Source organism: Heterodontus francisci, chromosome 22 (assembly GCF_036365525.1).
Source record: "Heterodontus francisci isolate sHetFra1 chromosome 22, sHetFra1.hap1, whole genome shotgun sequence".
Taxonomy (NCBI): Eukaryota; Metazoa; Chordata; class Chondrichthyes; order Heterodontiformes; family Heterodontidae; genus Heterodontus; species Heterodontus francisci.
This window is the reverse complement of record NC_090392.1, coordinates 39,438,113-39,463,229: the sequence shown is the minus strand read 5'-3', so window position 1 is coordinate 39,463,229 and position 25,117 is coordinate 39,438,113. Positions and strand designations below refer to the sequence as shown.

At 45.5% G+C, this 25,117-nt stretch overlaps 9 non-coding genes across 9 annotated transcripts; all 9 read left to right on the top strand.

Annotated features, from left to right (window-relative positions):
- Nucleotides 1-804: 804 nt before the first annotated feature.
- On the top strand, nucleotides 805-878 carry trnan-guu (transfer RNA asparagine (anticodon GUU)). Its single transcript has one exon. It is a non-coding gene; the product is annotated as a tRNA-Asn (tRNA).
- A 2,127-nt stretch (nucleotides 879-3,005) lies between these two features.
- On the top strand, nucleotides 3,006-3,079 carry trnan-guu (transfer RNA asparagine (anticodon GUU)). The gene has a single exon. It is a non-coding gene; the product is annotated as a tRNA-Asn (tRNA).
- A 6,530-nt stretch (nucleotides 3,080-9,609) lies between these two features.
- Nucleotides 9,610-9,683, top strand: trnan-guu (transfer RNA asparagine (anticodon GUU)). Its single transcript has one exon. It is a non-coding gene; the product is annotated as a tRNA-Asn (tRNA).
- Nucleotides 9,684-11,820: 2,137 nt separating this feature from the next.
- Nucleotides 11,821-11,894, top strand: trnan-guu (transfer RNA asparagine (anticodon GUU)). Its single transcript has one exon. It is a non-coding gene; the product is annotated as a tRNA-Asn (tRNA).
- Nucleotides 11,895-14,026: 2,132 nt separating this feature from the next.
- On the top strand, nucleotides 14,027-14,100 carry trnak-cuu (transfer RNA lysine (anticodon CUU)). Its single transcript has one exon. It is a non-coding gene; the product is annotated as a tRNA-Lys (tRNA).
- Nucleotides 14,101-16,220: 2,120 nt separating this feature from the next.
- Nucleotides 16,221-16,294, top strand: trnan-guu (transfer RNA asparagine (anticodon GUU)). The gene has a single exon. It is a non-coding gene; the product is annotated as a tRNA-Asn (tRNA).
- A 4,344-nt stretch (nucleotides 16,295-20,638) lies between these two features.
- On the top strand, nucleotides 20,639-20,712 carry trnan-guu (transfer RNA asparagine (anticodon GUU)). Its single transcript has one exon. It is a non-coding gene; the product is annotated as a tRNA-Asn (tRNA).
- A 2,131-nt stretch (nucleotides 20,713-22,843) lies between these two features.
- trnan-guu (transfer RNA asparagine (anticodon GUU)) lies at nucleotides 22,844-22,917 on the top strand. The gene has a single exon. It is a non-coding gene; the product is annotated as a tRNA-Asn (tRNA).
- Nucleotides 22,918-25,043: 2,126 nt separating this feature from the next.
- trnan-guu (transfer RNA asparagine (anticodon GUU)) lies at nucleotides 25,044-25,117 on the top strand. Its single transcript has one exon. It is a non-coding gene; the product is annotated as a tRNA-Asn (tRNA).

The following is a 25,117-nucleotide window of genomic DNA, read 5'->3' as shown; positions in this document are numbered from 1 at the left end:
AGCACGAGGCTTGTCAATCAAGTCATGCTCCACCCAGCCCAGATTGAGTCACCTACCAGGTCGCAGTTTACTGTGTGTCAGTACCTGCCCCTCAGGTGTGGGAGATTCCAAGCTTAGTCTGTCGGTTAAAAGGGCATGGGGGCAGATTGGCCTTTTGCCATGTGGCAGTATCCTCAATAAAAGCCTCTTTGCCTGGGAAACCGGGTCTAACGGTAGCTACCTGGAGACGAACTGTCAACATTGTGAGTGCAAAAGCAAACGAATGGTGGATGCTGGAAATCTGAAATGAAAAGAGAAAATGCAGGAAATGCGCAGCAACTCAGGCAGCACATCTGGAAAGAGAAACAGTGTTCGACTTTCTGGTGGGTAGCCTTTCTTCACAACTGGATAAAGGTTAGAGATTGAACAGGTATAAAGCGAGTGCAGAGGCAGAGGGAAAGGCGAAGGGGCAAGGTGTGGGATAGGGTGGAACTGTGGCCTGGAGAGTTTGTCTGTCAGGGGAAAGATTTCCGCAGCAGAACAGTGTGACATTGTTAAATGAGCTCTGTTTTGTGCTTCGTACAATTGTTGAATTGCCGCAACCGTTTTGACATTGTCCCCTTGTGAAATGGTTCTCCGACTGACGGAAAATGTGCTGGGGAGAAATTTTTATTTGTACCACCAGATGGCAGAGATAAACAGATACCATCCCGCAGCGTCGATCTGGAAAAGCTGATGACTGGAGGATTCTCCAGCTCACACGACCTGAGACTCGAATTCATTGAAACACTGGTTTGCAGTGTCTTGCGTGATTTCGCTGTGGTCGTCTCTGTGGCGCAATTGGCTAGCGCGTTCGGCTGTTAATTGAAAGGTTGGTGGTTCAAGCCCACCCAGGGACGTCGGCCATTATTCAGTGTTTTACTTAGCGCCCCTGGACGTGCTTGTTCAACTCTCTGTGTTTGCATTGGTGTCTTCTTTTCCTGATTATTTAACAACGCTGCTCTGATCCATTACCTGACTGTTTCCATGCATTCATGATAAGCAATTTTCAATGAAATGAGCAAAAACCATGCACAGACGTCGAACCCATATATTAAGGACGGTCGGGCTTCGAAAAAAGCAATGCAAATTCATTCAATGGCTGCACAATCTGGGACTGTTCCACCGCTGGGATTAGGGAAAACAAGTTGAATGCGGTGGACCATTTTAATGATATTTTACCTGCATCAAATAAGTTCACTTTTATTGATGTACACTAAAAGTCCCTGGCTGACATTGTTGCAGTCCACTGCTAACAGCTGATCAAAGCAGGTGTGGAATTACTCGTGACAGCTGAGCACCAAGCGCTGAATTTTCTTCAGTTTTCAAATCCAATTCCACACATCGTGACTCAGAATCACTGCTGTGAGAGTGGGAAATCGCTGCAAATACTCAACAGGACGGGCAACCTGTGAAAACCCTTCCAATTTTTGTTGTACAGACTTTTCTTAAAACTTCAAACTGGACCATATGGCAATATAAAGCGTGTGTGTGTGTCTGTGGCTGTGGCTGTCATGGTTCTATCGAAACTGAGAGTCTTGATGTTATGAGGGCGATGCATTGTGAGTGTGTCAGTTGTAAATCTCCTTTTATTTTGATAATATATATCAGGTTCTAAATATATAAATATTGTGCACTTGAGTATTATGGGTGTATCAGTGTGCTCATTCTGAATAAATGTGTGTGTGTGTGTGCGTGTGTTACTTCTCAATGTATTTGTGTGTATCTGTGTTGTGTATACATTTTTCTATGTGTCAAAGCAAAGTAAGAGAGCAATAAATAAGCAGAAAGTACACATAAACTCACACAATGCCACAACACGGTTCAGAAACATGCACACAAAGTCACACAGTCCGACAAAACGGTTCAGAAACCCGCAGACAAACTCACACAGTCCTAGAACACCGTTCAGAGACACATTAAACTCACAACGTCCCACAACACGCTGCAAAGCCACACACAAACTCACACGGTCCCACAGCACGGTTCAGAGACATACACAAACTTACACAGTCCCACAACACGGTTCAGACACGCACACACAATCTCACTCAGTCCCGCCGTTCATTTAAAATACCTATCGAGCACGATAGATCTTAAAACCAGAGACGTTCACCATCCTGACTGCACATATCCATTCCAGTAGCGAAAGGGGGAGCACTGGTTCCGGCCAGTTCTGATATAGCACGAGGCTTGTCAATCAAGTCATGCTCCACCCAGCCCAGATTGAGTCACCTACCAGGTCGCAGTTTACTGTGTGTCAGAACCTGCCCCTCAGGTGTGGGAGATTCCAAGCTTAGTCTGTCGGTTAAAAGGGCATGGGGGCAGATTGGCCTTTTGCCATGTGGCAGTATCCTCAATAAAAGCCTCTTTGCCTGGGAAACCGGGTCTAACGGCAGCTACCTGGAGACGAACCGTCAACATTGTGAGTGCAAAAGCAAACGAATGGTGGATGCTGGAAATCTGAAATGAAAAGAGAAAATGCAGGAAATGCGCAGCAACTCAGGCAGCACATCTGGAAAGACAAACAGTGTTAGACTTTCTGGTGGGTAGCCTTTCTTCACAACTGGATAAAGGTTAGAGATTGAACAGGTATAAAGCGAGTGCAGAGGCAGAGGGAAAGGCGAAGGGGCAAGGTCTGGGACAGGGTGGAACTGTGGCCTGGAGAGTTTGTCTGTCAGGGGAAAGATTTCCGCAGCAGAACAGTGTGACATTGTTAAATGAGCTCTGTTTTGTGCTTCGTACAATTGTTGAATTGCTGCAACCGTTTTGACATTGTCCCCTTGTGAAATGGTTCTCCGACTGACGGAAAAAGTGCTGGGGAGAAATTTTGATTTGTACCACCAGATGGCAGAGATAAACAGATACCATCCCGCAGCGTCGATCTGGAAAAGCTGATGACTGGAGGATTCTCCAGCTCACACGACCTGAGACTCGAATTCATTGAAACACTGGTTTGCAGTGTCTTGCGTGATTCTGCTGTGGTAGTCTCTGTGGCGCAATTGGCTAGCGCGTTCGGCTGTTAACCGAAAGGTTGGTGGTTCAAACCCACCCAGGGACGTCGGCCCTTATTGAGCGTTTCACTTAGCGCCCCTGGACGTGCTTGTTCTACTTTCTGTGTTTGCATTGGTGTCTGCTTTTCCTGATTATTTAACAACGCTGCTCTGATCCATTTCCTGACTGTTTCCATGCATTCATGATTCGCAATTTTCAATGAAATGAGCAAAAACTATGCACAGACGTCGAACCCATATATTAAGGTCGGTCGGGCTTCGAAAAAAGCAATGCAAATTCATTCAATGGCAGCACAATCTGGGACTGTTCCACCGCTGGGATTAGGGAAAACAAGTTGAATGCGGTGGACCATTTTAATGATATTTTACCTGCATCAAATAAGTTCACTTTTATTGATGTACACTAAAAGTCCCTGGCTGACATTGTTCCAGTCCACTGCTAACAGCTGATCAAAGCAGGTGTGGAATTGCTCGTGACAGCTGAGCACCAAGCGCTGAATTTTCTTCAGTTTTCAAATCCAATTCCACACATCGTGACTCAGAATCACTGCTGTGAGAGTGGGAAATCGCTGCAAATACTCAACAGGACGGGCAACTTGTGAAAACTCTTTCAATTTTTGTTGTACAGACTTTTCTTAAAACTTCAAACTGGACCATATGGCAATATAAAGCGTGTGTGTGTGTCTGTGGCTGTGGCTGTGATGGTTCTATCGAAACTGAGAGTCTTGATGTTATGAGGGCGATGCATTGTGAGTGTGTCAGTTGTAAATCTCCTTTTATTTTGATAATATATATCAGGTTCTAAATATATAAATATTGTGCACTTGAGTATTATGGGTGTATCAGTGTGCTCATTCTGAATAAATGTGTGTGTGTGTGTGCGTGTCTTACTTCTCAATGTATTTGTGTGTATCTGTGTTGTGTATACATTTTTCTATGTGTCAAAGCAAAGTAAGAGAGCAATAAATAAGCAGAAAGTACACATAAACTCACACAATGCCACAACACGGTTCAGAAACATGCACACAAACTCACACAGTCCGACAAAACGGTTCAGAAACCCGCAGACAAACTCACACAGTCCTAGAACACCGTTCAGAGACACATTAAACTCACAACGTCCCACAACACGCTGCAAAGCAACACACAAACTCACACGGTCCCACAGCACGGTTCAGAGACATACACAAACTTACACAGTCCCACAACACGGTTCAGACACGCACACACAATCTCACTCAGTCCCGCCGTTCATTTAAAATACCTATCGAGCACGATAGATCTTAAAACCAGAGACGTTCACCATCCTGACTGCACATATCCATTCCAGTAGCGAAAGGGGGAGCACTGGTTCCGGCCAGTTCTGATATAGCACGAGGCTTGTCAATCAAGTCATGCTCCACCCAGCCCAGATTGAGTCACCTACCAGGTCGCAGTTTACTGTGTGTCAGAACCTGCCCCTCAGGTGTGGGAGATTCCAAGCTTAGTCTGTCGGTTAAAAGGGCATGGGGGCAGATTGGCCTTTTGCCATGTGGCAGTATCCTCAATAAAAGCCTCTTTGCCTGGGAAACCGGGTCTAACGGCAGCTACCTGGAGACGAACCGTCAACATTGTGAGTGCAAAAGCAAACGAATGGTGGATGCTGGAAATCTGAAATGAAAAGAGAAAATGCAGGAAATGCGCAGCAACTCAGGCAGCACATCTGGAAAGACAAACAGTGTTAGACTTTCTGGTGGGTAGCCTTTCTTCACAACTGGATAAAGGTTAGAGATTGAACAGGTATAAAGCGAGTGCAGAGGCAGAGGGAAAGGCGAAGGGGCAAGGTCTGGGACAGGGTGGAACTGTGGCCTGGAGAGTTTGTCTGTCAGGGGAAAGATTTCCGCAGCAGAACAGTGTGACATTGTTAAATGAGCTCTGTTTTGTGCTTCGTACAATTGTTGAATTGCTGCAACCGTTTTGACATTGTCCCCTTGTGAAATGGTTCTCCGACTGACGGAAAAAGTGCTGGGGAGAAATTTTGATTTGTACCACCAGATGGCAGAGATAAACAGATACCATCCCGCAGCGTCGATCTGGAAAAGCTGATGACTGGAGGATTCTCCAGCTCACACGACCTGAGACTCGAATTCATTGAAACACTGGTTTGCAGTGTCTTGCGTGATTCTGCTGTGGTAGTCTCTGTGACGCAATTGGCTAGCGCGTTCGGCTGTTAACCGAAAGGTTGGTGGTCAAACCCACCCAGGGACGTCGGCCCTTATTGAGCATTTCACTTAGCGCCCCTGGACGTGCTTGTTCTACTTTCTGTGTTTGCATTGGTGTCTGCTTTTCCTGATTATTTAACAACGCTGCTCTGATCCATTTCCTGACTGTTTCCATGCATTCATGATTCGCAATTTTCAATGAAATGAGCAAAAACTATGCACAGACGTCGAACCCATATATTAAGGTCGGTCGGGCTTCGAAAAAAGCAATGCAAATTCATTCAATGGCAGCACAATCTGGGACTGTTCCACCGCTGGGATTAGGGAAAACAAGTTGAATGCGGTGGACCATTTTAATGATATTTTACCTGCATCAAATAAGTTCACTTTTATTGATGTACACTAAAAGTCCCTGGCTGACATTGTTCCAGTCCACTGCTAACAGCTGATCAAAGCAGGTGTGGAATTGCTCGTGACAGCTGAGCACCAAGCGCTGAATTTTCTTCAGTTTTCAAATCCAATTCCACACATCGTGACTCAGAATCACTGCTGTGAGAGTGGGAAATCGCTGCAAATACTCAACAGGACGGGCAACTTGTGAAAACTCTTTCAATTTTTGTTGTACAGACTTTTCTTAAAACTTCAAACTGGACCATATGGCAATATAAAGCGTGTGTGTGTGTCTGTGGCTGTGGCTGTGATGGTTCTATCGAAACTGAGAGTCTTGATGTTATGAGGGCGATGCATTGTGAGTGTGTCAGTTGTAAATCTCCTTTTATTTTGATAATATATATCAGGTTCTAAATATATAAATATTGTGCACTTGAGTATTATGGGTGTATCAGTGTGCTCATTCTGAATAAATGTGTGTGTGTGTGTGCGTGTGTTACTTCTCAATGTATTTGTGTGTATCTGTGTTGTGTATACATTTTTCTATGTGTCAAAGCAAAGTAAGAGAGCAATAAATAAGCAGAAAGTACACATAAACTCACACAATGCCACAACACGGTTCAGAAACATGCACACAAACTCACACAGTCCGACAAAACGGTTCAGAAACCCGCAGACAAACTCACACAGTCCTAGAACACCGTTCAGAGACACATTAAACTCACACCGTCCCACAACACGCTGCAAAGCCACACACAAACTCACACGGTCCCACAGCACGGTTCAGAGACATACACAAACTTACACAGTCCCACAACACGGTTCAGACACGCACACACAATCTCACTCAGTCCCGCCGTTCATTTAAAATACCTGTCGAGCACGATAGATCTTAAAACCAGAGACGTTCACCATCCTGACTGCACATATCCATTCCAGTCGCGAAAGGGGGAGCACTGGCTCCGGCCAGTTCTGAATTGCACGAGGCTTGTCAATCAAGACATGCTCCACCCAGCCCAGATTGAGTCACCTACCAGGTCGCAGTTTACTGTGTGTCAGAACCTGCCCCTCAGGTGTGGGAGATTCCAAGCTTAGTCTGTCGGTTAAAAGGGCATGGGGGCAGATTGGCCTTTTGCCATGTGGCAGTATCCTCAAAAAAAGCCTCTTTGCCTGGGAAACCGGGTCTAACGGTAGCTCCCTGGAGACGAACCGTCAACATTGTGAGTGCAAAAGCAAACGAATGCTGGATGCTGGAAATCTGAAATGAAAAGAGAAAATGCAGGAAATGCGCAGCAACTCAGGCAGCACATCTGGAAAGACAAACAGTGTTAGACTTTCTGGTGGGTAGCCTTTCTTCACAACTGGATAAAGGTTAGAGATTGAACAGGTATAAAGCGAGTGCAGAGGCAGAGGGAAAGGCGAAGGGGCAAGGTCTGGGATAGGGTGGAACTGTGGCCTGGAGAGTTTGTCTGTCAGGGGAAAGATTTCCCCAACAGAACAGTGTGACATTGTTAAATGAGCTCTGTTTTGTGCTTCGTACAATTGTTGAATTGCCTCAACCGTTTTGACATTGTCCCCTTGTGAAATGGTTCTCCGACTGACGGAAAAAGTGCTGGGGAGAAATTTTGATTTGTACCACCAGATGGCAGAGATAAACAGATACCATCCCGCAGCGTCGATCTGGAAAAGCTGATGACTGGCAGGATTCTCCAGCTCACACGACCTGAGACTCGAATTCATTGAAACACTGGTTTGCAGTGCCTTGGGAGATTTTGCTGTGGTCGTCTCTGTGGCGCAATTGGCTCGCGCGTTCGGCTGTTAATCGAAAGGTTGGTGGTTCAAGCCCCCCCCAAGGACGTCGGCCGTTATTGAGCGTTTTACTTAGCGCCCCTGGACGTGCTTGTTCTACTCTCTGTGTTTGCATTGGTGTCTTCTTTTCTTGATTATTTAACAACGCTGCTCTGATCCATTACCTGACTGTTTCCATGCATTCATGATAAGCAATTTTCAATGAAATGAGCAAAAACCATGCACAGACGTCGAACCCATATATTAAGGACGGTCGGGCTTCGAAAAAAGCAATGCAAAGTCATTCAATGGCTGCACAATCTGGGACTGTTCCACCGCTGGGATTAGGGAAAACAAGTTGAATGCGGTGGACCATTTTAATGATATTTTACCTGCATCAAATAAGTTCACTTTTATTGATGTACACTAAAAGTCCCTGGCTGACATTGTTCCAGTCCACTGCTGACAGCTGATCAAAGCAGGTGTGGAATTGCTCGTGACAGCTGAGCACCAAGCGCTGAATTTTCTTCAGTTTTCAAATCCAATTCCACACATCGTGACTCAGAATCACTGCTGTGAGAGTGGGAAATCGCTGCAAATACTCAACAGGACGGGCAACTTGTGAAAACTCTTTCAATTTTTGCTGTACAGACTTTTCTTAAAACTTCAAACTGGACCATATGGCAATATAAAGCGTGTGTGTGTGTCTGTGGCTGTGGCTGTGATGGTTCTATCGAAACTGAGAGTCTTGATGTTATGAGGGCGATGCATTGTGAGTGTGTCAGTTGTAAATCTCCTTTTATTTTGATAATATATATCAGGTTCTAAATATATAAATATTGTGCACTTGAGTATTATGGGTGTATCAGTGTGCTCATTCTGAATAAATGTGTGTGTGTGTGTGCGTGTGTTACTTCTCAATGTATTTGTGTGTATCTGTGTTGTGTATACATTTTTCTATGTGTCAAAGCAAAGTAAGAGAGCAATAAATAAGCAGAAAGTACACATAAACTCACACAATGCCACAACACGGTTCAGAAACATGCACACAAACTCACACAGTCCGACAAAACGGTTCAGAAACCCGCAGACAAACTCACACAGTCCTAGAACACCGTTCAGAGACACATTAAACTCACACCGTCCCACAACACGCTGCAAAGCCACACACAAACTCACACGGTCCCACAGCACGGTTCAGAGACATACACAAACTTACACAGTCCCACAACACGGTTCAGACACACACACACAATCTCAGTCAGTCCCGCCGTTCATTTAAAATACCTGTCGAGCACGATAGATCTTAAAACCAGAGACGTTCACCATCCTGACTGCACATATCCATTCCAGTAGCGAAAGGAGGAGCACTGGCTCCGGCCAGTTCTGATCTAGCACAAGGCTTGTCAATCAAGTCATGCTCCACCCAGCCCAGATTGAGTCACCTACCAGGTCGCAGTTTACTGTGTGTCAGAACCTGCCCCTCAGGTGTGGGAGATTCCAAGCTTAGTCTGTCGGTTAAAAGGGCATGGGGGCAGATTGGCCTTTTGCCATGTGGCAGTATCCTCAAAAAAAGCCTCTTTGCCTGGGAAACCGGGTCTAACGGTAGCTACCTGGAGACGAACCGTCAACATTGTGAGTGCAAAAGCAAACGAATGGTGGATGCTGGAAATCTGAAATGAAAAGAGAAAATGCAGGAAATGCGCAGCAACTCAGGCAGCACATCTGGAAAGACAAACAGTGTTAGACTTTCTGGTGGGTAGCCTTTCTTCACAACTGGATAAAGGTTAGAGATTGAACAGGTATAAAGCGAGTGCAGAGGCAGAGGGAAAGGCGAAGGGGCAAGGTCTGGGATAGGGTGGAACTGTGGCCTGGAGACTTTGTCTGTCAGGGGAAAGATTTCCGCAGCAGAACAGTGTGACATTGTTAAATGAGCTCTGTTTTGTGCTTCGTACAATTGTTGAATTGCCGCAACCGTTTTGACATTGTCCCCTTGTGAAATGGTTCTCCGACTGACGGAAAAAGTGCTGGGGAGAAATTTTGATTTGTACCACCAGATGGCAGAGATAAACAGATACCATCCCGCAGCGTCGATCTGGAAAAGCTGATGACTGGCAGGATTCTCCAGCTCACACGACCTGAGACTCGAATTCATTGAAACACTGGTTTGCAGTGTCTTGCGTGATTTTGCTGTGGGCGTCTCTGTGGCGCAATTGGCTAACGCGTTCGGCTGTTAATTGAAAGGTTGGTGGTTCAAGCTCACCCAGGGACGTCGACCCTGATTGAGCGTTTCACTTAGCGCCCCTGGACGTGCTTGTTCTCCTCTCTGTGTTTGCATTGGTGTCTTTTTTTCCTGATTATTTAACAACGCTGCTCTGATCCATCACCTGACTGTTTCCATGCATTCATGATAAGCAATTTTCAATGAAATGAGCAAAAACCATGCACAGACGTCGAACCCATGCTAAATATATTAAGGTCGGTCGGGCTTCGAAAAAAGCAATGCAAATTCATTCAATGGCTACACAATCTGGGACTGTTCCACCGCTGGGATTAGGGAAAACAAGTTGAATGCGGTGGACCATTTTAATGATATTTTACCTGCATCAAATAAGTTCACTTTTATTGATGTACACTAAAAGTCCCTGGCTGACATTGTTACAGTCCACTGCTAACAGCTGATCAAAGCAGGTGTGGAATTGCTCGTGACAGCTGAGCACCAAGCGCTGAATTTTCTTCAGTTTTCAAATCCAATTCCACACATCGTGACTCAGAATCACTGCTGTGAGAGTGGGAAATCGCTGCAAATACTCAACAGGACGGGCAACTTGTGAAAACTCTTTCAATTTTTGTTGTACAGACTTTTCTTAAAACTTCAAACTGGACCATATGGCAATATAAAGCGTGTGTGTGTGTCTGTGGCTGTGGCTGTCATGGTTCTATCGAAACTGTGAGTCTTGATGTTATGAGGGCGATGCATTGTGAGTGTGTCAGTTGTAAATCTCCTTTTATTTTGATAATATATATCAGGTTCTAAATATATAAATATTGTGCACTTGAGTATTATGGGTGTATCAGTGTGCTCATTCTGAATAAATGTGTGTGTGTGTGTGTGCGTGTGTTACTTCTCAATGTATTTGTGTGTATCTGTGTTGTGTATACATTTTTCTATGTGTCAAAGCAAAGTAAGAGAGCAATAAATAAGCAGAAAGTACACATAAACTCACACAATGCCACAACACGGTTCAGAAACACGCACACAAACTCACACAGTCCGACAAAACGGTTCAGAAACCCGCAGACAAACTCACACAGTCCTAGAACACCGTTCAGAGACACATTAAACTCACAGCGTCCCACAACACGCTGCAAAGCCACACACAAACTCACAGGGTCCCACAGCACGGTTCAGAGACATACACAAAGTTACACAGTCCCACAACACGGTTCAGACACGCACACACAATCTCACTCAGTCCCGCCGTTCATTTAAAATACCTGTCGAGCACGATAGATCTTAAAACCAGAGACGTTCACCATCCTGACTGCACATATCCATTCCAGTAGCGAAAGGGGGAGCACTGGCTCCGGCCAGTTCTGATATAGCACGAGGCTTGTCAATCAAGTCATGCTCCACCCAGCCCAGATTGAGTCACCTACCAGGTCGCAGTTTACTGTGTGTCAGAACCTGCCCCTCAGGTGTGGGAGATTCCAAGCTTAGTCTGTCGGTTAAAAGGGCATGGGGGCAGATTGGCCTTTTGCCATGTGGCAGTATCCTCAATAAAAGCCTCTTTGCCTGGGAAACCGGGCCTAACGGTAGCTACCTGGAGACGAACCGTCAACATTGTGAGTGCAAAAGCAAACGAATGGTGGATGCTGGAAATCTGAAATGAAAAGAGAAAATGCAGGAAATGCGCAGCAACTCAGGCAGCACATCTGGAAAGACAAACAGTGTTAGACTTTCTGGTGGGTAGCCTTTCTTCACAACTGGATAAAGGTTAGAGATTGAACAGGCATAAAGCGAGTGCAGAGGCAGAGGGCAAGGCGAAGGGGCAGGGTCTGGGATAGGGTGGAACTGTGGCCTGGAGAGTTTGTCTGTCAGGGGAAAGATTTCCGCAGCAGAACAGTGTGACATTGTTAAATGAGCTCTGTTTTGTGCTTCGTACAATTGTTGAATTGCCGCAACCGTTTTGACATTGTCCCCTTGTGAAATGGTTCTCCGACTGACGGAAAAAGTGCTGGGGAGAAATTTTGATTTGTACCACCAGATGGCAGAGATAAACAGATACCATCCCGCAGCGTCGATCTGGAAAAGCTGATGACTGGCAGGATTCTCCAGCTCACACGACCTGAGACTCGAATTCATTGAAACACTGGTTTGCAGTGTCTTGTGCGATTTTGCTGTGGTCGTCTCTGTGGCGCAATTGGCTAGCGCGTTCGGCTGTTAACCGAAAGGTTGGTGGTTCAAGCCCACCCAGGGACGTCGGTCCTTACTGAGCGTTTCACTTAGCGCCCCTGGACGTGCTTGTTCTCTCTGTGTTTGCATTGGTGTCTTCTTTTCCTGATTATTTAACAACGCTGCTCTGATCCATTACCTGACTGTTTCCATGCATTCATGATAAGCAATTTTCAATGAAATGAGCAAAAACCATGCACAGACGTCGAACCCATGCTAAATATATTAAGGGCGGTCGGGCTTCGAAAAAAGCAATGCAAATTCATTCAATGGCTGCACAATCTGGGACTGTTCCACCGCTGGGATTAGGGAAAACAAGTTGAATGCGGTGGACCATTTTAATGATATTTTACCTGCATCAAATAAGTTCACTTTTATTGATGTACACTAAAAGTCCCTGGCTGACATTGTTCCAGTCCACTGCTAACAGCTGATCAAAGCAGGTGTGGAATTGCTCGTGCCAGCTGAGCACCAAGCGCTGAATTTTCTTCAGTTTTCAAATCCAATTCCACACATCGTGACTCAGAATCACTGCTGTGAGAGTGGGAAATCGCTGCAAATACTCAACAGGACGGGCAACTTGTGAAAACTCTTTCAATTTTTGTTGTACAGACTTTTCTTAAAACTTCAAACTGGACCATATGGCAATATAAAGCGTGTGTGTGTGTCTGTGGCTGTGGCTGTCATGGTTCTATCGAAACTGTGAGTCTTGATGTTATGAGGGCGATGCATTGTGAGTGTGTCAGTTGTAAATCTCCTTTTATTTTGATAATATATATCAGGTTCTAAATATATAAATATTGTGCACTTGAGTATTATGGGTGTATCAGTGTGCTCATTCTGAATAAATGTGTGTGTGTGTGTGCGTGTGTTACTTCAAAATGTATTTGTGTGTATCTGTGTTGTGCATACATTTTTCTATGTGTCAAAGCAAAGTAAGAGAGCAATAAATAAGCAGAAAGTACACATAAACTCACACAATGCCACAACACGGTTCAGAAACATGCACACAAACTCACACAGTCCGACAAAACGGTTCAGAAACCCGCAGACAAACTCACACAGTCCGAGAACACCGTTGAGAGACACATTAAACTCACAGCGTCCCACAACACGCTGCAAAGCCACACACAAACTCACACGGTCCCACAGCACGGTTCAGAGACATACACAAACTTACACAGTCCCACAACACGGTTCAGACACGCACACACAATCTCACTCAGTCCCGCCGTTCATTTAAAATACCTGTCGAGCACGATAGATCTTAAAACCAGAGACGTTCACCATCCTGACTGCACATATCCATTCCAGTAGCGAAAGGAGGAGCACTGGCTCCGGCCAGTTCTGATGGAGCACGAGGCTTGTCAATCAAGTCATGCTCCACCCAGCCCAGATTGAGTCACCTACCAAGTCGCAGTTTACTGTTTGTCAGAACCTGCCCCTCAGCTGTGGGAGATTCCAAGCTTAGTCTGTCGGTTAAAAGGGCATGGGGGCAGATTGGCCTTTTTCCATGTGGCAGTATCCTCAATAAAAGCCTCTTTGCCTGGGAAACCGGGTCTAACGGTAGCGACCTGGAGACGAATCGTCAACGTTGTGAGTGCAAAAGCAAACGAATGGTGGATGCTGGAAATCTGAAATGGAAAGAGAAAATGCAGGAAATGCGCAGCAACTCAGGCAGCACATCTGGAAAGACAAACAGTGTTAGACTTTCTGGTGGGTAGCCTTTCTTCACAACTGGATAAAGGTTAGAGATTGAACAGGTATAAAGCGAGTGCAGAGGCAGAGGGAAAGGCGAAGGGGCAAGGTGTGGGATAGGGTGGAACTGTGGCCTGGAGAGTTTGTCTGTCAGGGGAAAGATTTTCGCAGCAGAACAGTGTGACATTGTTAAATGAGCTCTGTTTTGTGCTTCGTACAATTGTTGAATTGCCGCAACCGTTTTGACATTGTCCCCTTGTGAAATGGTTCTCCGACTGACATAAAAAGTGCTGGGGAGAAATTTTGATTTGTACCACCAGATGGCAGAGATAAACAGATACCATCCCGCAGCGTCGATCTGGAAAAGCTGATGACTGGCAGGATTCTCCAGCTCACACGACCTGAGACTCGAATTCATTGAAACACTGGTTTGCAGTGTCTTGCGTGGTTTTGCTGTGGTTGTATCTGTGGCGCAATTGGCTAGCGCGTTCGGCTCTTAACCGAAAGGTTGGTGGTTCAAGCCCACCCAGGGACGTCGGCCATTATTGAGCGTTTTACTTAGCGCCCCTGGACGTGCTTGTTCTACTCTCTGTGTTTGCATTGGTGTCTTCTTTTCCTGATTATTTAACAACGCTGCTCTGATCCATTACCTGACTGTTTCCATGCATTCATGATAAGCAATTTTCAATGAAATGAGCAAAAACCATGCACAGACGTCGAACCCATATATTAAGGTCGGTCGGGCTTCGAAAAAAGCAATGCAAATTCATTCAATGGCTGCACAATCTGGGACTGTTCCACCGCTGGGATTAGGGAAAACAAGTTGAATGCGGTGGACCATTTTAATGATATTTTACCTGCATCAAATAAGTTCACTTTTATTGATGTACACTAAAAGTCCCTGGCTGACATTGTTGCAGTCCACTGCTAACAGCTGATCAAAGCAGGTGTGGAATTACTCGTGACAGCTGAGCACCAAGCACTGAATTTTCTTCAGTTTTCAAATCCAATTCCACACATCGTGACTCAGAATCACTGCTCTGAGAGTGGGAAATCGCTGCAAATACTCAACAGGAAGGGCAACTTGTGAAAACTTTCAATTTTTGTTGTACAGACTTTTCTTAAAACTTCAAACTGGACCATATGGCAATATAAAGCGTGTGTGTGTGTCTGTGGCTGTCATGGTTCTATCGAAACTGTGAGTCTTGATGTTCTGAGGGCGATGCATTGTGAGTGTGTCAGTTGTAAATCTCCTTTTATTTTGATAATATATATCAGGTTCTAACTATATAAATGTTGTGCACTTGAGTATTATGGGTGTATCAGTGTGCTCATTCTGAATAAATGTGTGTGTGTGTGTGCGTGTGTTACTTCTCAATGTATTTGTGTGTATCTGTGTTGTGTATACATTTTTCTATGTGTCAAAGCAAAGTAAGAGAGCAATAAATAAGCAGAAAGTACACATAAACTCACACAATGCCACAACACGGTTCAGAAACACGCACACAAACTCACACAGTCCGACAAAACGGTTCAGAAACCCGCAGACAAACTCACACAGTCCTAGAACACCGTTCAGAGACACATTAAACTCACAGCGTCCCACAACACGCTGCAAAGCCACACACAAACTCACACGGTCCCACAGCACGGTTCAGAGACATACACAAACTTACACAGCCCCACAACATGGTTCAGACACGCACACACAATCTCACTCAGTCCCGCCGTTCATTTTAAATACCTGTCGAGCACGATAGATCTTAAAACCAGAGACGTTCACCATCCTGACTGCACATATCCATTCCAGTCGCGAAAGGGGGAGCACTGGCTCCGGCCAGTTCTGATTTAGCACGAGGCTTGTCAATCAAGTCATGCTCCACCCAGCCCAGATTGAGTCACCTACCAGGTCGCAGTTTACTGTGTGTCAGAACCTGCCCCTCAGGTGTGGGAGATTCCAAGCTTAGTCTGTCGGTTAAAAGGGCATGGGGGCAGATTGGCCTTTTGCCATGTGGCAGTATCCTCAATAAAAGCCTCTTTGCCTGGGAAACCGGGTCTAACGGTAGCTACCTGGAGACGAACCGTCAACATTGTGAGTGCAAAAGCAAACGAATGGTGGATGCTGGAAATCTGAAATGAAAAGAGAAAATGCAGGAAATGCGCAGCAACTCAGGCAGCACATCTGGAAAGACAAACAGTGTTAGACTTTCTGGTGGGTAGCCTTTCTTCACAACTGGATAAAGGTTAGGGATTGAACAGGTATAAAGCGAGTGCAGAGGCAGAGGGAAAGGCGAAGGGGCAAGGTGTGGGATAGGGTGGAACTGTGGCCTGGAGAGTTTATCTGTCAGGGGAAAGATTTCCGCAGCAGAACAGTGTGACATTGTTAAATGAGCTCTGTTTTGTGCTTCGTACAATTGTTGAATTGCCGCAACCGTTTTGACATTGTCCCCTTGTGAAATGGTTCTCCGACTGACGGAAAAAGTGCTGGGGAGAAATTTTGATTTGTACCACCAGATGGCAGAGATAAACAGATACCATCCCGCAGCGTCGATCTGGAAAAGCTGATGACTGGCAGGATTCTCCAGCTCACACGACCTGAGACTCGAATTCATTGAAACACTGGTTTGCAGTGTCTTGCGTGATTTTGCTGCGGTCGTCTCTGTGGCGCAATTGGCTAGCGCGTTCGGCTGTTAACCGAAAGGTTGGTGGTTCAAGCAAACCCAGGGACGTCGGACCTTATTGAGCGTTTCATTTAGCGCCCCTGGACGTGCTTGTTCTACTCTCTGTGTTTGCATTGGTGTCTTCTTTTCCTGATTATTTAACAACGCTGCTCTGATCCATTACCTGACTGTTTCCATGCATTCATGATAAGCAATTTTCAATGAAATGAGCAAAAACCATGCACAGACGTCGAACCCATGCTAAATATATTAAGGTCGGTCGGGCTTCGAAAAAAGCAATGCAAATTCATTCAATGGCTGCACAATCTGGGACTGTTCCACCGCTGGGATTAGGGAAAACAAGTTGAATGCGGTGGACCATTTTAATGATATTTTACCTGCATCAAATAAGTTCACTTTTATTGATGTACACTAAAAGTCCCTGGCTGACATTGTTCCAGTCCACTGCTAACAGCTGATCAAAGCAGGTGTGGAATTGCTCGTGACAGCTGAGCACCAAGCGCTGAATTGTCTTCAGTTTTCAAATCCAATTCCACACATCGTGACTCAGAATCACTGCTGTGAGAGTGGGAAATCGCTGCAAATACTCAACAGGACGGGCAACTTGTGAAATCTCTTTCAATTTTTGTTGTACAGACTTTTCTTAAAACTTCAAACTGGACCATATGGCAATATAAAGCGTGTGTGTGTGTCTGTGGCTGTGGCTGTCATGGTTCTATCGAAACTGTGAGTCTTGATGTTATGAGGGCGATGCATTGTGAGTGTGTCAGTTGTAAATCTCCTTTTATTTTGATAATATATATCAGGTTCTAAATATATAAATATTGTGCACTTGAGTATTATGGGTGTATCAGTGTGCTCATTCTGAATAAATGTGTGTGTGTGTGTGCGTGTGTTACTTCTCAATGTATTTGTGTGTATCTGTGTTGTGTATACATTTTTCTATGTGTCAAAGCAAAGTAAGAGAGCAATAAATAAGCAGAAAGTACACATAAACTCACACAATGCCACAACACGGTTCAGAAACACGCACACAAACTCACACAGTCCGACAAAACGGTTCAGAAACCCGCAGACAAACTCACACAGTCCTAGAACACCGTTCAGAGACACATTAAACTCACAGCGTCCCACAACACGCTGCAAAGCCACACACAAACTCACACGGTCCCACAGCACGGTTCAGAGACATACACAAACTTACACAGTCCCACAACACGGTTCAGACACGCACACACAATCTCACTCAGTCCCGCCGTTCATTTAAAATACCTGTCGAGCACGATAGATCTTAAAACCAGAGACGTTCACCATCCTGACTGCACATATCCATTCCAGTAGCGAAAGGGGGAGCACTGGCTCCGGCCAGTTCTGATATAGCACGAGGCTTGTCAATCAAGTCATGCTCCACCCAGCCCAGATTGAGTCACCTACCAGGTCGCAGTTTACTGTGTGTCGGAACCTGCCCCTCAGGTGTGGAAGATTCCAAGCTTAGTCTGTCGGTTAAAAGGGCATGGGGGCAGATTGGCCTTTTGCCATGTGGCAGTATCCTCAATAAAAGCCTCTTTGCCTGGGAAACCGGGTCTAACGGTAGCTACCTGGAGACGAACCGTCAACATTGTGAGTGCAAAAGCAAACGAATGGTGGATGCTGGAAATCTGAAATGAAAAGAGAAAATGCAGGAAATGCGCAGCAACTCAGGCAGCACATCTGGAAAGACAAACAGTGTTAGACTTTCTGGTGGGTAGCCTTTCTTCACAACTGGATAAAGGTTAGAGATTGAACAGGCATAAAGCGAGTGCAGAGGCAGAGGGCAAGGCGAAGGGGCAGGGTCTGGGAGAGGGTGGAACTGTGGCCTGGAGAGTTTGTCTGTCAGGGGAAAGATTTCCGCAGCAGAACAGTGTGACATTGTTAAATGAGCTCTGTTTTGTGCTTCGGACAATTGTTGAATTGCCGCAACCGTTTTGACATTGTCCCCTTGTGAAATGGTTCTCCGACTGACGGAAAAAGTGCTGGGGAGAAATTTTGATTTGTACCACCAGATGGCAGAGATAAACAGATACCATCCCGCAGCGTCGATCTGGAAAAGCTGATAACTGGCAGGATTCTCCAGCTCACACGACCTGAGACTCGAATTCATTGAAACACTGGTTTGCAGTGTCTTGGACAATTCGGTCGTGGTCGTCTCTGTGGCGCAATTGGCTAGCGCGTTCGGCTGTTATTCGAAAGATTGATGGTTCAAGCCCACCCAACGACGTCGGCCCTTATTGAGCGTTTCACTAGGCGCCACTGGGCGTGCTTGTTCTACTCTCTGTGTTTGCATTGGTGTCTTCTTTTCCTGATTATTTAACAACGCTGCTCTGATCCATTACCTGACTGTTTCCATGCATTCATGATGAGCAATTTTCAATGAAATGAGCAAAAACCATGCACAGACGTCGAACCCATGCTAAATATATTAAGGTCCGTCGGGCTTCGAAAAAAGCAATGCAAATTCGTTCAATGGCTGCACAATGTGGGACTGTTCCACCGCTGGGATTAGGGAAAACAAGTTGAATGCGGTGGACCATTTTAATGATATTTTACCTGCATCAAATAAGTTCACTTTTATTGATGTACACTAAAAGTCCCTGGCTGACATTGGTCCAGTCCACTGCTAACAGCTGATCAAAGCAGGTGTGGAATTGCTCGTGACAGCTGAGCACCAAGCGCTGAATTTTCTTCAGTTTTCAAATCCAATTCCACACATCGTGACTCAGAATCACTGCTGTGAGAGTGGGAAATCGCTGCAAATACTCAACAGGACGGGCAACTTGTGAAAACTCTTTCAATTTTTGTTGTACAGACTTTTCTTAAAACTTCAAACTGGACCATATGGCAATATAAAGCGTGTGTGTGTGTATGTGGCTGTAGCTGTCATGGTTCTATCGAAACTGTGAGTCTTGATGTTCTGAGGGCGATGCATTGTGAGTGTGTCAGTTGTAAATCTCCTTTTATTTTGATAATATATATCAGGTTCTAAATATATAAATATTGTGCACTTGAGTATTATGGGTGTATCAGTGTGCTCATTCTGAATAAATGTGTGTGTGTGTGTGCGTGTGTTACTTCTCAATGTATTTGTGTGTATCTGTGTTGTGTATACATTTTTCTATGTGTCAAAGCAAAGTAAGAGAGCAATAAATAAGCAGAAAGTACACAGAAACTCACACAATGCCACAACACGGTTCAGAAACACGCACACAAACTCACACAGTCCGACAAAACGGTTCAGAAACCCGCAGACAAACTCACACAGTCCCAGAACACCGTTCAGAGACACATTAAACTCACAGCGTCCCACAACACGCTGCAAAGCCACACACAAACTCACACGGTCCCACAGCACGGTTCAGAGAAATAAACAAACTTACACAGTCCCACAACACGGTTCAGACACGCACACACAATCTCACTCAGTCCCGCCCTTCATTTAAAATACCTGTCGAGCACGATAGATCTTAAAACCAGAGACGTTCACCATCCTGACTGCACATATCCAAACCAGGAGCGAAAGGGGGCGCACTGGCTCCGGCCAGTTCTGATATAGCACGAGGCTTGTCAATCAAGTCATGCTCCACCCAGCCCAGATTGAGTCACCGACCAGGTCGCAGTTTACTGTGTGTCAGAACCTGCCCCTGAGGTGTGGAAGATTCCAAGCTTAGTCTGTCGGTTAAAAGGGCATGGGGGCAGATTGGCCTTTTGCCATGTGGCAGTATCATCAATAAAAGCCTCTTTGCCTGGGAAACCGGGTCTAACGGTAGCTACCTGGAGACGAACAGTCAACATTGTGAGTGCAAAAGCAAACGAATGGCGGATGCTGGAAATCTGAAATGAAAAGAGAAAATGCAGGAAATGCGCAGCAACTCAGGCAGCACATCTGGAAAGACAAACAGTGTTAGACTTTCTGGTGGGTAGCCTTTCTTCACAACTGGATAAAGGTTAGAGATTGAACAGGTATAAAGCGAGTGCAGAGGCAGAGGGAAAGGCGAAGGGGCAAGGTCTGGGATAGGGTGGAACTGTGGCCTGGAGACTTTGTCTGTCAGGGGAAAGATTTCCGCAGCAGAACAGTGTGACATTGTTAAATGAGCTCTGTTTTGTGCTTCGTACAATTGTTGAATCGCCGCAACCGTTTTGACATTGTCCCCTTGTGAAATGGTTCTCCGACTGACGGAAAAAGTGCTGGGGAGAAATTTTGATTTGTACCACCAGATGGCAGAGATAAACAGATACCATCCCGCAGCGTCGATCTGGAAAAGCTGATGACTGCCAGGATTCTCCAGCTCACACGACCTGAGACTCGAATTCATTGAAACACTGGTTTGCAGTGTCTTGCGTGATTTTGCTGTGGTCGTCTCTGTGGCGCAATTGGCTAGCGCGTTCGGCTGTTAATTGAAAGGTTGGTGGTTTGAGCCCACCCAGGAACATCGGCACTTGTGGAGCGTTTCACTTAGCGCCCCTGGACGTGCTTGTTCTACTCTCTGTGTTTGCATTGGTGTCTTCTGTTCCTGATTATTTTACAACGCTGCTCTTATCCATTACATGACTGTTTCCATGCATTCATGACAAGCAATTTTCAATGAAATGAGCAAAAACCATGCACAGACGTCGAACCCATGCTAAATATATTAAGGTCGGTCGGGCTTCGAAAAAAGCAATGCAAATTCATTCAATGGCTGCACAATCTGGGACTGTTCCACCGCTGGGATTAGGGAAAACAAGTTGAATGCGGTGGACCATTTTAATGATATTTTACCTGCATCAAATAAGTTCACTTTTATTGATGTACATTAAAAGTCCCTGGCTGACATTGTTCCAGTCCACTGCTAACAGCTGATCAAAGCAGGTGTGGAATTGCTCGTGACAGCTGAGCACCAAGCGCTGAATTTTCTTCAGTTTTCAAATCCAATTCCACACATCGTGACTCAGAATCACTGCTGTGAGAGTGGGAAATCGCTGCAAATACTCAACAGGACGGGCAACTTGTGAAAACTCTTTCAATTTTTGTTGTACAGACTTTTCTTCAAACTTCAAACTGGACCATATGGCAATATAAAGCGTGTGTGTGTGTCTGTGGATGTGGCTGTGATGGTTCTATCGAAACTGAGAGTCTTGATGTTATGAGGGCGATGCATTGTGAGTGTGTCAGTTGTAAATCTCCTTTTATTTTGATAATATATATCAGGTTCTAAATATATAAATATTGTGCACTTGAGTATTATGGGTGTATCAGTGTGCTCATTCTGAATAAATGTGTGTTTGTGTGTGCGTGTGTTACTTCTCAATGTATTTGTGTGTAAATGTGTTGTGTATACATTTTTCTATGTGTCAAAGCAAAGTAAGAGAGCAATAAATAAGCAGAAAGTACGCATAAACTCACACAATGCCACAACACGGTTCAGAAACAAGCACACAAACTCACACAGTCCGACAAAACGGTTCAGAAACCCGCAGACAAACTCACACAGTCCTAGAACACCGTTCAGAGACACATGAAACTCACAGCGTCCCACAACACGCTGCAAAGCCACACACAAACTCACACGGTCCCACAGCACGGTTCAGAGACATACACAAACTTACACAGTCCCACAACACGGTTCAGACACGCACACACAATCTCACTCAGTCCCGCCGTTCATTTAAAATACCTGTCGAGCACGATAGATCTTAAAACCAGAGACGTTCACCATCCTGACTGCACATATCCATTCCAGTAGCGAAAGGGGGAGCACTGGCTCCGGCCAGTTCTGATATAGCACGAGGCTTGTCAATCAAGTCATGCTCCACCCAGCCCAGATTGAGTCACCTACCAGGTCGCAGTTTACTGTGTGTCAGAACCTGCCCCTCAGGTGTGGGAGATTCCAAGCTTAGTCTGTCGGTTAAAAGGACATGGGGGCAGATTGGCCTTTTGCCATGTGGCAGTATCCTCAATAAAAGCCTCTTTGCCTGGGAAACCGGGTCTAACGGTAGCTACCTGGAGACGAACCGTCAACATTGTGAGTGCAAAAGCAAACGAATGGTGGATGCTGGAAATCTGAAATGAAAAGAGAAAATGCAGGAAATGCGCAGCAACTCAGGCAGCACATCTGGAAAGACAAACAGTGTTCGACTTTCTGGTGGGTAACCTTCACAACTGGATAAAGGTTAGAGATTGAACAGGTATAAAGCGAGTGCAGAGGCAGAGGGAAAGGCGAAGGGGCAAAGTCTGGGATAGGGTGGAACTGTGGCCTGGAGAGTTTGTCTGTCAGGGGAAAGATTTCCGCAGCAGAACAGTGTGACATTGTTAAATGAGCTCTGTTTTGTGCTTCGTACAATTGTTGAATTGCCGCAACCGTTTTGACATTGTCCCCTTGTGAAATGGTTCTCCGACTGACGGAAAAAGTGCTGGGGAGAAATTTTGATTTGTACCACCAGATGGCAGAGATAAACAGATACCATCCCGCAGCGTCGATTTGGAAAAGCTGATGACTGGCAGGATTCTCCAGCTCACACGACCTGAGACTCGAATTCATTGAAACACTGGTTTGCAGTGTCTTGGGTGACTTGGCTGTGGTCGTCTCTGTGGCTCAATTGGCTAGCGCGTTCGGCTGTTAATCGAGAGGTTGGTGGTTCAAACCCACCCAGAGACGTCGACCCTTATTGAGCGTTTCACTTAGCGCCCCTGGACGTGCTTGTTCTACTCTCTGTGTTTGCATTGGTGTCTTCTTTTCCTGATTATTTAACAACGCTGCTCTGATCCATTACCTGACTGTTTCCATGCATTCATGATAAGCAATTTTAAATGAAATGAGCAAAAACCATGCACAGACATCGAACCCATATATTAAGGTCGGTCGGGCTTCGAAAAAAGCAATGCAAATTCATTCAATGGCTGCACAATCTGGGACTGTTCCACCGCTGGGATTAGGGAAAACAAGTTGAATGCGGTGGACCATTTTAATGATATTTTACCTGCATCAAATAAGTTCACTTTTTATTGATGTACACTAAAAGTCCCTGGCTGACATTGTTCCAGTCCACTGCTGACAGCTGATCAAAGCAGGTGTGGAATTGCTCGTGACAGCTGAGCACCAAGCGCTGAATTTTCTTCAGTTTTCAAATCCAATTCCACACATCGTGACTCAGAATCACTGCTGTGAGAGTGGGAAATCGCTGCAAATACTCAACAGGACGGGCAACTTGTGAAAACTCTTTCAATTTTTGTTGTACAGACTTTTCTTAAAACTTCAAACTGGACCATATGGCAATATAAAGCGTGTGTGTGTGTCTGTGCCTGTGGCTGTCATGGTTCTATCGAAACTGTGAGTCTTGATGTTATGAGGGCGATGCATTGTGAGTGTGTCAGTTGTAAATCTCCTTTTATTTTGATAATATATATCAGGTTCTAAATATATAAATATTGTGCACTTGAGTATTATGGGTGTATCAGTGTGCTCATTCTGAATAAATGTGTGTGTGTGTGCGTGTGTTACTTCTCAATGTATTTGTGTGTATCTGTGTTGTGTATACATTTTTCTATGTGTCAAAGCAAAGTAAGAGAGCAATAAATAAGCAGAAAGTACACATAAACTCACACAATGCCACAACACGGTTCAGAAACAAGCACACAAACTCACACAGTCCGACAAAACGGTTCAGAAACCCGCAGACAAACTCACACAGTCCTAGAACACCGTTCAGAGACACATTAAACTCACAGCGTCCCACAACACGCTGCAAAGCCACACACAAATCACACGGTCCCACAGCACGGTTCAGAGACATACACAAACTTATACAGTCCCACAACACGGTTCAGACACGCACACACAATCTGACTCAGTCCCGCCGTTCATTTAAAATACCTGTCGAGCACGATAGATCTTAAAACCAGAGACGTTCACCATCCTGACTGCACATATCCATTCCAGTAGCGAAAGGAGGAGCACTGGCTCCGGCCAGTTCTGATATAGCACGAGGCTTGTCAATCAAGTCATGCTCCACCCAGCCCAGATTGAGTCACCTACCAGGTCGCAGTTTACTGTGTGTCAGAACCTGCCCCTCAGGTGTGGGAGATTCCAAGCTTAGTCTGTCGGTTAAAAGGGCATGGGGCCAGATTGGCCTTTTGCCATGTGGCAGTATCCTCAAAAAAAGCCTCTTTGCCTGGGAAACCGGGTCTAACGGTAGGTACCTGGAGACGAACCGCCAACATTGTGAGTGCAAAAGCAAACGAATGGTGGATGCTGGAAATCTGAAATGAAAAGAGAAAATGCAGGAAATGCGCAGCAACTCAGGCAGCACATCTGGAAAGACAAACAGTGTTAGACTTTCTGGTGGGTAGCCTTTCTTCACAACTGGATAAAGGTTAGAGATTGAACAGATATAAAGCGAGTGCAGAGGCAGAGGGAAAGGCGAAGGGGCAAGGTGTGGGACAGGGTGGAACTGTGGCCTGGAGAGTTTGTCTGTCAGGGGAAAGATTTCCGCAGCAGAACAGTGTGACATTGTTAAATGAGCTCTGTTTTGTGCTTCGTACAATTGTTGAATTGCCGCAACCGTTTTGACATTGTCCCCTTGTGAAATGGTTCTCCGACTGACGGAAAAAGTGCTGGGGAGAAATTTTGATTTTTACCACCAGATGGCAGAGATAAACAGATACCATCCCGCAGCGACGATCTGGAAAAGCTGATGACTGGCAGGATTCTCCAGCTCACACGACCTGAGACTCGAATTCATTGAAACACTGGTTTGCAGTGTCTTGGGTGATTTTGCTGTGGTCGTCTCTGTGGCGCAATTGGCTAGCGCGTTCGGCTGTTAACCGAAAGGTTGGTGGTTCAAGCCCACCCCGGAACG